The sequence below is a fragment of the Populus trichocarpa genome, chromosome 17 (genome assembly GCF_000002775.5).
Source record: "Populus trichocarpa isolate Nisqually-1 chromosome 17, P.trichocarpa_v4.1, whole genome shotgun sequence".
Classification (NCBI taxonomy): domain Eukaryota; kingdom Viridiplantae; phylum Streptophyta; class Magnoliopsida; order Malpighiales; family Salicaceae; genus Populus; species Populus trichocarpa.
Genome location: NC_037301.2, coordinates 3,223,541 through 3,236,969, shown reverse-complemented (window position 1 = coordinate 3,236,969; position 13,429 = coordinate 3,223,541). Strand labels below are relative to the sequence as shown.

General features: G+C 32.9%; 3 long non-coding RNA genes across 4 annotated transcripts in view; 2 read left to right on the top strand and 1 right to left on the bottom strand.

The window, feature by feature from the left end:
- LOC127904470 (uncharacterized) overlaps window positions 1-5,940 on the top strand; it is a 56,328-nt gene extending 50,388 nt beyond the window's left edge. Inside the window, exon 2 of the long non-coding RNA XR_008057712.1 lies at window positions 5,603-5,940. This is a non-coding gene — a long non-coding RNA (uncharacterized LOC127904470). The remainder of the gene's footprint in view (window positions 1-5,602) is intronic.
- Window positions 1-12,811, bottom strand: part of LOC127904472 (uncharacterized) — an 81,210-nt gene extending 68,399 nt beyond the window's left edge. The window contains exon 1 of the long non-coding RNA XR_008057715.1: window positions 12,743-12,811. This is a non-coding gene — a long non-coding RNA (uncharacterized LOC127904472). The remainder of the gene's footprint in view (window positions 1-12,742) is intronic.
- Window positions 1-13,056, top strand: part of LOC127904471 (uncharacterized) — a 117,651-nt gene extending 104,595 nt beyond the window's left edge. For both annotated transcript variants that reach the window (XR_008057714.1, XR_008057713.1), the window contains exon 3: window positions 12,895-13,056. This is a non-coding gene — a long non-coding RNA (uncharacterized LOC127904471). The remainder of the gene's footprint in view (window positions 1-12,894) is intronic.
- Window positions 13,057-13,429: the final 373 nt, after the last annotated feature.

Sequence of the window (13,429 nt, the reverse complement as noted above, 5' to 3'; positions counted from 1 at the left end):
CCTGCTCCGCCTGTCTCGTGACTTCCTCCAACAGAAGATCCAATCTTGGTCGCTCCTCCTCAATCACAAAGAAGTCTTTTATCATGATCTCTTTAAGCCAAATATTATAGAAAATCCATATTCATTCATTACGCATATGTTACTTTCTATGCATGTTCATTTCCTCACCATAACATACATACACATATCATGTATATTTTCAGAGTTAGTATATCAACGTGCAAGTGTCTGCACGATTAGTATATCAACGTGCAAGTGTCTGCACGACTCAGTTTATATATATAGTATTCATATGAAAGTCTAACAATTATTATTTAAGTCTTGAACCGTTACTGTCTGAACTGTTACTGTCTAAGGCCTGAACCGTTATTGTCTGAACTATTACTATCCAAGTCTTGAACTGTTATTGTCTAAACGGTTACTGTCTAAGTCCTAAACCATTACTGTTTGAACTGTTATTGTCTAAGTCCTGAACCGTTACTGTTTGAGCAGTTATAGTCTAAATCCTTAACCGTTACTGTCATTGTCTAAGTCCTGAACAGTTACTGTCTGAGCAGTTATTGTCTAAATCCTTAACTGTTACTGTTTGAGCTATTACTGTCTTACATATCTCACCTTTTGTAACGGTCCCGTTGAATTCATGGATTTTAGCCACCAATTTAACATGTTTCAAGAATTTTTAACGTCTAATGACTGCATTACATACAAAATCTAATAGGGACCAACAATTCAATAATATTCCTCATCAGACATCCATTATTTCTTTGATTTTCATGGTAGTAATAATTCACACAATCTCAAGAATAAACACAAGTGCTCCATGAAATTTAAGAAGTTGTAAAGAGATATTAAAAAAAAAAAAAGTTCTACTTACTACCTTATTCATTAATTAAATCTCTTAAAATCTCCCATCATTGGTTGGCCACTAGCTCTATTTAATTGTAAAAAATTTTACTTTAATTACAATAATTTAATCACTTTACTCTAATTTTCACATTATTTCCCATGACAAATTAAAATAAATTTTTATTTTGCCCCAAATTTATTGAAGAACCCTAACTTTTCAAATTTCAAAAATTCAATCAATTAAGACCTTTAAGCCATTAAGATCATATCAAAAGTCTTTAGAAAGCCTTACTAAACAAGTAATTAAACTCTAAACACTACCCAAATCAAGCTTCCAACTCCACCTCTTCTTCAATCTTGCCCAAACTTCCCCTCTCCTTTTCTATTCACCTTCACTTCATTTTTCTTCATTCCAATTAATGCTCACTAAGCTTGGTTAATGTTCCCTCAAGATTTTCTCTTAAGATTTTATGTTTCCTTTACAATTCTATCTCTCTCAGATCTAAATGGTAGTTTCCCCTCTTTCTTTTTCTCTCTTTTTTCTTCTTGCCCAAGCACACACATGCACACTTATATATATATACACACTAACTTTTTACCAAATTCCCTTTATATTCTAAATAGTAAATTTCATGTTCCTGGGATAAAATTCCTGGATCCTGGCATTTGTCTTTATAAAATTTTTACCCATGTGAATTCGAATTTCATTTAGTTACATATTGATAATTTTATTTCCAGGTAACTCACTCTTAGTAATATTTTATTCACATTTCTGTATTTTTTTTTTCTTTTGTATTTGGTTCATTCTAATGCTTATTTGGTGTTCTGTTAAATCTATTCTACAAATACTTAGATTGCTTTTCTATCTAATTTTCAACCGGGGTTTACAATGATTATGCTATACATATCCAACTTGTGTCCGTCCATCAAAAGATTAGTGAGGTACTTCGATGGCAAGACAAAATAAGAAGGAAAAAATGCCATATTTGTTCTCGGTTGCTAGTGTACTAAGGCCTAATCTTCAAGATTTTATCCGAGGCAAGATCATTGAGGAATGCCAAGCTTTAAAGAATTTTTTTCAAGTGTTAATGGTGCTATTACTTGTGATAATCCAAATAATGTGATGAGATTGTTTCAAAATTCAGTCTATTGCTTATAGCCCACGGGGGATTCATACACCAGGCGATTGATATTTGATTCCATTTTGGTAGGGTGCATTCTAGTTTTTTTCCCCAACCAGGCATAACTTATGAACAATATAAATGGCATTTTCCGTAGAATTATAGCAAATGTTCCATGTATATGTCAGTGAAAGTTGTTAAAGATTGGAAAGCTTGCTCTGAATTCTGGAGGAAAGAGTAATATCCAGGAGGGAGGAGGTCATAAGTCTCATTCCAAGGGTAATATGTGTAGATCCAAGATTCAAATTAAAGACCTTTGAAGATGCATTTTGATGAAGTCGTGAGTATGTCCTCGACTAATAATTGACCTGTAAAATAAATCCCTTGTTGGTGTAGTGGGGGCTCTCTAATGCTTTTATAAATTGGAGTTAAGTGTGCATAGTCCAACTCTCCAACCTAGAAGTACTTAGCTGGTGACTGGGTGTATAAAGACACCCACTCCTTGAATTTACCTCATGGAAAATAAAAATATTTTCCTAGAAAGTTAATACTATCCTGACAATCAATCATTGCAGGAAGATTGATAAATGATCAATAAGACGCTGCGAACAACTGCTATACATATGGTTGATTAGCCATATAGAAACCAAAAAACCAATATTTAACAATTTCTAATGGTTTAGTAAAAAAACATTGGAAATAGTTAAAGAGGAAGAGTGAAATGATCTGAGTGAAGAAAAGTGGAAGACAAAACTCTAAAGAATTCCGCAAGGAGAAGTTAAATGGAAAGCCCCATGGATGAGAGCAACAAATTATCTGATGGGTTGTGGGCAAAGACAATGGGTGCCTTTGATTATGATAACTAGATATATTAGTTAGGTGCCCGTCTTGGTTGCTAGACAGCTCGGGGGCATACAACATGTGTCGAGGACAGCCAAACTATCATGATTCTCTAGGTTATTTAAAGACCAGTCCGTTTTAAAAGTAATCAAGGAAAACATCAAACAAGATTGGAAGCTGTTAATATTGATAAAAAAAAAAAAACAAAAGGAATCAAATGGTTTAAGGGATCCAATCACTATTGAAAACTACCTGAAGTGAAGAAATCTATCATTGATAAGTATTGTCCCCATGAATCTCGAATTTGAATCTCGAACTTCGCAAGCCACTGAACTAAATAAGAGAACAAAGATTAACAATGAGAAAGAACTAAGAGAACAATTGGAAAAGCTCCAGGTAGACTCGGGCACTAGTAAAACTTTCAAGATCTCCCTTGAGGAACAACTCCTCACTAAAGAGAAATTAAGGAAGTTTGTGGAGCAACAATTAATGGAAAAAGACAAGAAAGGACCGATATGTCTTCAAGAGTCGAAGCGGAGTTAGAAAGCCAGATCGAGCAATATGAGTAGTTATACAAGGAACATGTAATACTTGAGAGTGAGCGGGCTGAAGCAAAAGTCTAAGGAAAAGCTGTCACGAATTCCCAAACTGATAAGATCAACATGTTGAAGAGAGAGCTCGACACAGAAAAAATCAAGGTAGAACATTTGAAAGAATCAATGCTTTCATAAATTGTTAGTTTGTAATGAAATTTACATGTTTTGTAAAATTGTTATCACAAGAAATTGTGTTGATTAGGCAAGATATATAATCATGAACAACCACAACAGGCGTAGCCCGTAGAAAATTGTGACTGTGGTTTGGGCTATAGAGTTTGTTGTGTTTGACTGCTTTAAGTTTAATCCTTGTCGATGCATAAGTCTAATTGCTGCTACTTTGATTTTTAGAACTTTATGTATCTTGGGTTCGTTTCAGTAGATTTTAGAAGTTGATCTTTTGTGTCATTTATTCTACCGACTGTGAGAGCTGGGTTATGAACCTAGTGCGGTTCTAGGGTTCATTTTGTTTTATATATGTGAAATATAATGCTAGAAGTGAGTGGTGAATTTCACTACGCATAATTTAGCCTTAAACTGAAGGTTTTGTCTATAAGCTGGTAATTCTAAGGGAATTCGTTGTGATCCTTGTTATTGTTTAGCTAAGAATATTATGGAAAAAACAACTTTTTTGTCATCATGAACGAAGACTGTGAAATGTTATGAGACACATTTCTTTTATTGCATCAACTCTCTTTAGTTGTTTTTGTTTCTGAGTTTGTGCACTCTTTTTTTCTGCTTGGGTGTCTGTCATGGACATCCTGGGATCCTTGCATTAATTAAGTTAAATTTTTGCATCTTTGACTTCACTTTTTCATATGAAGTTCCTGTATTGGAAAATCTACATCTTTTTTGAGCTTCTTGTTTTGCTGCATCAGGGTGCAAGTGTTGTACATTTCCATGATTTCAATGCTGAAGTCCTTCGATGCCTCACCATTCCCAATGTAAATGCCAATCTTTCAGTAAGATCTCACCGTTCTGCAACAAAATAGGGAAGTGCTGGTACTGAAGGAGAACCACGTTTCTTTGCTGGTGACTGGAGCCAAGTCCATCTATGTCTTCCTCACGTGCATGAAAAGTAAATGTACCTAAGTTGCAGCTCAGGGCACGGATCATGCTCTCAGTAGATAGCCTTTCATTCTTAATCAGGAGCTATGACTGTAAGTTTGTTTGCTGAAGTTGCAGACGACTCATCTAATGTTCTAGAAGAGTGGAAGCTCTCGGTTTAGCATATTAAGGTCTCCAATTAAGTTGAATCAGATCCTCTTAATCTCTAAAGCTAGATGTGGCCATAATATGCTCCTACCTGTGAGATCAAATTCATTAAGCGATGTACAATATGCTAAGAACTTCTCTCATCTCATTTGCTCTCCCCACTATAAACTTTATTTTATTTTACTTTTTTCAGAGTTGCATTAATAATCTAACACTCTTTGCTTATTTCTTAATCCCTGGCCAGGAAATTAATCAGAAGCTTTCACTTCTCTCTGTTGAGGCCATGATGAAGGTCACTCGTTCTAAAACTAGTATTCTTAAGACCAAAAGGTTGGGAGGATTTGAAGGCTTATGGAACGCATCTCATTTTTCTTGACTGCTATAGATAGCAATTTGTCAAAACTCTCTTGGTGCGTAAAAGAGAGGTTAGAAATGCCCTATTTATGAGAGTTACATTGTCAATAATATAATCTTAATATATTTTTCATGCCAAATATAGACCATCCTCACGTGCCCAATATTGTCAAAGCAATTTGTGTGATGGTTAGAGAGATTTTGTTCACATTGTACGATTCTCCTCGACTCTTTTGGATTATGGTTATACAAAATGTTTTTTTTTACCATGATTCTCCATAATATCAGGTTTAAAATTATGCGGTAGAAAGGAAATAGCTAAAAAAGTGCATATAATCTGGGAAGCAAAGAGACAACCACACATTAATTTGAATTGCCGCAAAAAACAATTCTGCTATAAATGGCAAACACTACATGCATGCTACATATTTATAAAAGCCAGACCTTTCGCATTATTGTCACCAAATCCATATTCAGAAAGGAGCAACACTTATATTAATTGTTGGTGTTTAATGGCATCGTCTAAAGCATTGCTGGTTTTGGGGGTTTTCATGCTCTTGATGACCACATTTGTAGCAGGAGATGTGGCCGATACCATTAGAGACAAACCACCATACATAAGTTATGGAGGTCTTGGATGTGACCCAAAGAAGAATCCCCGATGCCGCCTCAACCCAGACCCAGCCCCTTTAGGAAGGGGTTGCAAAGCCGAACATCGATGTAGGGAAGGCTAGCGAGGGGAGCTAGTGAATATTCTACACCTTTGGAAGTAGGCCAACATCGTTGAATAAGTTTATTCTTATGGTAGCAATACGATCATCAATGAATGATTTCTTTTGCTCAAGATGATTATTTCTTCTCCTTTCAATTTCATTTCATGAATTTTTTGACATTATATATTATGTTGTAATAAATATTACATTAACAAATAATCTAAAATACGTGGGAAAAACATTGTGCATGTCTAATGTGAAAAGACAGTTTCACCCATCTCTACACAAACCAAATAACTTGCAATTGAGTTCATACGATCCTTTTCACATGGACACATTTATCTTTTTCAAATTCATTAATTATTTTAACAGTTAAGTTATGCATTTTAAGGGAAAAACAAACTTGCATCCAAGGGCTTTATGTATATTTTTTTTAATGAACAATGATATTAATTAATTGTCCTCATAATAAAAAAAAATTAAAACTTTCTTGTAGGAGCTTTTTTGTCTTTGATTGTTGGTTTTTTTGTTATACTCAGGTGGACTAAGAGGCATTTTGGTCTTTTAGTAACACACACACACACAAACACACACACATGTATATTAAGTAATTGGTGCGAACCTTACACGCCCTAGCTAGTGGACACCTCACATGCTCTTCACTTGCGGTGGCAAAACACGCATTTTGTGACTGCTTTGGAAGCACATTGATGTCCTCTTTCTAGTGGTGCAACCTATGTGTGGGGCAGAGCAGTGGTTGGTCTCTGGTGGGTTTTCTTTTTCTATTCCTCCATCTTTTCTCTCTTCTCCTTGCCAAGGTATGGTGGTGTCCTATCATTTATTTTTTGTATCCAATTTGGTTCTCATTCTTTTAATTGCTATTTATTTTGTTTTTCAAGGTATAGTGGTGTCCTATCATTTATTTTTTGTATCCAATTTGGTTCTTATTTTTTTGATTGCTATTTGTTTTGTTTTTTTATCTTCTTTTAATTCAATTTTCTCCCTAATCATTTGGTTTAATTTGAATTTTATATCAAATTTGGTCATTCTTTTGATTTTTTCCCTTTTACTAATTGAATTTTATTTTCAATTTCATCCCTACCATTTCATTTCAATTGATTTTTATTTTGAATTTGGTCCCCATTTTTTATTGTTTTTTTATTTCCTTTTCAATTTCATGTCTCAACATTTTTTTAATCAAGTATTTTGCTTTGTTTTTCTTTTTAGTTTTTCCTTTAATAGGATTAGTCCCGACCTCATGATAAGGTCACGGTTTTCAAAGGTTGACACGAGTTGGATTTGGTTTTTTTTAGGTCCTATACAATTGATTTAATTTCAATTTTATCTTTCAATATTTGATTTTTTTAGAATTGGTCTTTATGTTTTTTATCTCTAACTTTTATTTCCTTGGAGTTATCTATGCTCATGGTAGTGGGGGTTAGCAGGTTTATCGGGTTGACTTCAATATTTTTTTTCTTTTAATTTTTTTATTATTATTTTCACCACTCTATATTTTTTATTGAGAATGTTGCTTCATTTTGTTTTTTAAAATTTGCTTTCTATGCAGTCAATCCAAGCCTTATCACCACGGTTACGGGTTTTGAAGGTGCAAACATGTTAATTTTGATCTTTTTTTAGGTCTTTTTTGCAAATTGATTTTTTTATATATTTCATCCTTCAACATTTAAATTTTTGTGAATTGATGCTTTTTTTTTCTCTTTTCTTTATATGGGGTTATTCCAATCATGTGCCAACAGTCGCGGGGTTAGCGGGTTAACCTAGGTTTACCCAAATCTTTTTTTTTTCATTTTTTTTAATCTTTTTTTAGTTTTGATATTCAACATTGAGTTGTTTAATAGTTGGACTTCATAGTTCTATTCAACTCACCTTCATTAACAACTTTTTTTTCCCTTTTATTGACAAATAATCGTTTGATTAAATAAAACATTTATTTAAGAAACAAAGTTATTAAACACAAGCGTATGACCTGTTTTGTGAGATCAAATATCTTAATATAAGTTATTTGTTGATCAAATATCAATTTATTAATTAGATGTATGTATAAGCATTTCAATTTATAACGTATAATTTTTTATATCTAAAAATGTGTTGAAGAAGCCTGTATATTCATTTATTTACTAAAAAGAAAATATATTCAACTCACGATGAAGTGAGAGTCACATAGCTAATATGGTCTAGATTATGTTCCATGTATCGAAATAATTTTTCTAATGACAAATCTAGAAATTTTGGTGGTAAAGAGGAGGTCACCACCGAGGTGGAAGGACAAGCCTTTGGGTGAAGGCTTTATTGTTTGAAACTGAACAAAAAGATTAAGAGAAGAGATCCTCTTTCTAAAGAATATAAAGAACTAGATTATTGACCCATGCTAAGCGGATCATATCACTTTTTAAGGTAAAAAAAAATATTTGGTGTTGCTAACGTGTTTTCTAGTAAAAAATAATAATTATAAATTTAAAATCCGATGCATATTAGATAATATATGTAACAACCTGAAATTTCATATTAATTTAAATACTTCAAACCATCATATTTATGTAAATCAGACCATTTTGTTTTACTGTAATCTTCCCTTACCTTAGCTCATACATTATGGTATAACATGTTACATTTGGAGAAAAAGTGTAAACAAAAATGCATTAAATGAAAGTGGCCAATGACTAAATGACCAAAAGTCTCCAATGGTTAACTTAGACAATCCATTTTGGAGAAACGATCTAACTATATCTAAGAACATGTCTGACCGTTTTAACAAACGGTTAGTCCATTTTCTAGAAATTCCAGAAAATTTCCAGCAAAGTCAAACATTAACATACCAATAAAAACACTACTATTATTGCCAACAGACAAAATATACATTATACATGCACATTAACAATGCAAGTGGTCTTCCATTTAAAATAAAGGATTTATCCAAGTTAACAATACATGATGCATGCACATTAACAATCCAAGGGGTTTTTCATGTAAAATAAGGGATTTAACAAAATTTCCAGCAAAGTCAAAACATTAACATATCACTAAAAACACTACTATCATTGCCAACACACAAAATATACATTATGCATGCACATTAACAATGCAAGGGGTTTTCCAATAAAAATATGAGATTTATCCAATTTAACAAAATTTCAACAAAGTCTTCCCTTCACAGGAGCCCTAACAGAAATTTTATTCATATAAGTACATGTAGAACACAACAACAACAACATAAATCACATTCGACTCACATTATCAATAGTCAGGTAGCCTTAGGCATACCACCCAATCAATTTCATCAATTATAATCGTCCATGACATTTATACACATGTAGAGTTTATAATATTTATGTCTCACACACACACACGCACCACTCTTTTAATTTCTAACAACTTCATAATATCAAAACGTAACATAAACATTAAGCTAATTACATGCCATAAAACGGTATTATATACATTAGACTATCATTGTCATGAATACTTCAAGATATCATCATCTATATGTTCCTTACTCCATTTTAATTAGTCAAAGTTCATACTTTAACTAGACTGTTTTCGTCAAATTGCATCCATAACCCTAACTCATGGTTTACATCAATTATGCCTTTATTTATTTATTCTGGTAATTATAGCTCATGTTTTACATCAACAACATTTGTTGAATCATTTCATTACCTTCAATATATGTTTTATATTAACCCTATAAAATACTTATAGTTCATGCTTTGACTCGATTATGGATTTATTAATCTTATTCAATACATTTAACTCTTAAGTTTTGTTAAGGGTTCGTTAACCCTTTTCAATACACGTAACTTATATTTAACTTTGGTTATCAATTTATCAACCTTGTTCACCACACTTGAATCATATTTAACTTAAGTTGTGGGTTTATTATTCTCATTTAATACATTTAACTCGTATCTTATTTTGATTATGGTTTCATTACATCTTTTAATTTTCATGGCTTATATTTAAGGGTGACTTTATTCATTTAATCAATTTAATAATCTTAATTTTGGCCTTAATTTAATTATGAAGTTAATTGACCCATCTCTTAATCATGACCCATGCTTTAAGAATTTCTGAATTCATGACAACAATCATTGGGGCCCATGTTTCCTCTTAATCATATTTATTGTTGCTTTTCGGTACTCGTAATCGTACTTTATGTCAACTATGTATTTTTGTGTGCTGGTATTTTTTTTTTTATCTCTGTACTTTCTAGCTTTAAAGAATAAGACAAAGAAAGATGGAATGATGGTCATATACCTGACATCAGAACAACGTCGCTTGACACTGTTGAATTTCAAAATGGTCCATAAAAATTAGTTCCTTTTCAATGTTAATACCCCTTTAGTTTTTAATTTTTTGAATGAGCCCTTAATTGAGACCAAACAATTAAAACATTCCAATTGAGTCATTAGCCAGACATAAGACAAGCCTTCAATATCTCAGCTTTTCTTAAAACGATCCTTGAATTTCAAAATCCTTTTAATTGAAGTCAAAATCATCTATAAGAACAAAAACTTATTCAATTAAGCCATTGATTGAACTAATAAAACCCCTATAATTATGCCAAATTGACAATTTTGGTCCTTAGTTTTTTTAATTCCTTCAATTACAACAGATTTTAATTCAATGAAACCCTTGAAAAATTCATTTTGTCCAATTAAAACCTAAAAATGTTTCATCCAATCAACTTTTAAAATATATTTTTGGATTTTCTTGTTTTATGATGTTTTTTGGAAGAATTTTGATGTTTTTTAAAAACAAATTAGGGGTAACAATTGAGTTATAACCAGAATGATTTCATAGGATTTTAGGAGACAAACTAGTAATGAATCTAACTAGGGCAGCAAGCTTAGGTTTTTGTCAGAACCTAACAACATGTCAACGTTGTCAATTGAGTCTAGTTCCTAGAACAATGATTGTACCCACGCCCTAGCCATAAGCAACTGTCAACATTGCAAATTAAGATTGAGAAAAAATATTCAAGGCCATCCCATCTATGATAAGAATTGCAGCTAAATTGTCATGCAAAGGCTAGGGGAACAACAAAATTATTCCATCCCACCAAGCAAAAACAAAAAGTTTTCGTTTTAAAAAATGAACCAATCATACCTCAAAAGATGGCAAACCCAGAAGAATTTAAAAATCCAAAGATAGTAAGCCAAAAAGAATCCAAAAGAGAAATCATGCTGCATAAAAACAAAGGAAACCCATCCAAACCAACCCCAAGAGAAAGAGAAGAAATGATTAAGCAGAACTGAAACAAAAAAAACCCTGCACACAAAATATTTTGAAGCTATTTAGCAAAATAAACTTATCACATGAAACTAAACATGCACTAAACAATGAAAGAACAGAAAACACAGTGAAATATGGAAGCTGTTGGATTTAATTGTTTTTGGGATAGACTCCAACAACAATGAAATAAAACAATAATGAAATCACTAGGAACAAACAACTTTAGCAAGCAAACAACTTTAGCAAGCAAACAACTTACATATCAAAATCATTCTCATAAAATATTATCAATTGTCCTTAACACAACAGTTAAGCCAGAAATGAACAAATATGTCAAGAATCCAACACTGGTAGCTAACTAATACTTCAACAACAATCTGAAGCCCAATTAAACATGCAGTAAAGATTGATGGCCAAGCAAGGGAAAAGAAAGGAATTGAAGAACCCATTGATGCTCGGACACTTAGGCATGCAAGGCAAAACAAGAAATTGATCTATGATAATAATGGTTTTGCATGGTTTGCATGTTATTAATTCATCAATGATAATGTTTATGTTTCTTAAAATGTGAATAAAATGAGTTAGGCTTTCAATTCTACTTATTCCTATTCTTTTAAGTAAGCTTACATGACATATTTTTTAAGAGAAATATAGCAAGAGATGAGACTGTTGGTGTGCAAACAATCTACACGCAACCTAAAATTGCCCATAGCAAAGCTCGAGCAATCAATCTAGTACAGTCGGTGAAGTTTAGCTAATTTTCTCAAGTTTATCCAATGTGGTCATTAGTATGGAAAGTAATTTGTTTTGAGTATAAATAATATAAAATACATTTTAGGATGCAAGTGATTATCCATATTCCATATCACTATAATTTTCAATCTTTTTGTCCACGCAAAATTTCTAGCGGTTAAAACATACGTTGCCTTTCTTGATTTTTTAAGTTCAAACTTCGAGGTAAAAATATGAAGAACTTAGGTTGAGTATTGATATATCAATTGCACATTAGATAGTTGAGTTTAAAACTCAGAATAGTTTAATAAAAGAAAATAAATCGGATGTAAATATATTATTTCAAAGACATGCTAGTAATGAAACTCAAATTTACGATAAAATGAATATTTTCTTGCCCTTTGAATCTAAAAGCCTATTTGAGGTTGCGGTTGAACTGTTATTTCACTATTTTTCACCATTTGAATCTAAGAGCCTATTTCCCTGTATTTCATTGCCTTCTCGTATTATACATATATACCTTTATTTCAAATTTAAGTCTCAACACTAGTTGCAAGCATTAAACACACAAGATAATCTTGAACTTGGTAGGTATCTGCTGTAGTGTTTTGGCATACATCAAGTTTTGGCATTTGTACTCAATAAATCTCTTGTTAGATATCAACAGTTTCATCATTAATAGTGCAAGCTCAGCAGAATTCCAGAAAGAGCAGAGTTTAGTAATCAAATGTGTGGAAAAAACACCAGATAACAATGTTTGAAACTACATTTCTTTTAATTGATAAAGGTATATATGTATAATATAAGAAGGCAATGAAATACAGGGAAATAGGAAGCGAAAATATATAAATGAATGAAAAACACCAGAAGCAAACAACACAACTCCTCACACTTTCTTCAAAGGGACCGAAAGATATGAACTTTTGACAGAAAGCTTACTAATCAAACTCAGAATGAGCAATAGCATGGTCTAGTTTCCAGGTGGTGGGGAGAGGAACGGGATAGAGGGGATTGTTGTTGGGATAGGGATAGTGGGTATTGAGGGCATGCTTGGAAGTGGAGGCAAGGTGACCTTGGGGAGACTAGGCATTGTTGGCAGGCTAGGAAGTGGAGGCAGTGTGGGTTTAGGCAGGGAAGGTTGAGCGGTTGGCAATGTGGGCTGTGGTAGTGTTGGTATATAAGGCATTGGTGGCAATGTTGGTTTAGGCAAATTGGGTACCAAAGGTAAAGGGGGCAATTGCAGAAGCTGACGAGCTGCCTCGCCTCCTGAAATTGATAGAGCAATGAAGAGAGCTAAGATAAAACAGCTGAAACTTGCCATCTCGATGCTAAATCTCAAGGCCTGGAAGAGGCTATATGAACTCGCTAGCTAGGATTAAGAGAAGAAAGAACTGTGTGATATTGTTTGTGACAAACCAGGGATGATAATGGGTTTTTATAGATAGATCGATGTACGTAGGAGGGATCTATTTGTGATCTGTTCCATATGGTTGGTCTAGTTTAGAAAACAGGAGAGTCATTTTGAATGTTGTTGTTGTTAGCTCACCTTCTTATCCATCTTCCATTGAAAACAATGCCATGTCTTCCTTTTCTTGTTGTGACACGTTATGTTTTCTTCTTTCCATTTTTCCCTTGAACTGGGTTGTTCAGGACTGAAACTTATATTTGCTGACCAATCACAAAATAAAATATTTTGTTTGGTCATCGATCTAGTTCTGAATTCAAATTACTTCTATATAATTTTAATAACATCTTCTGC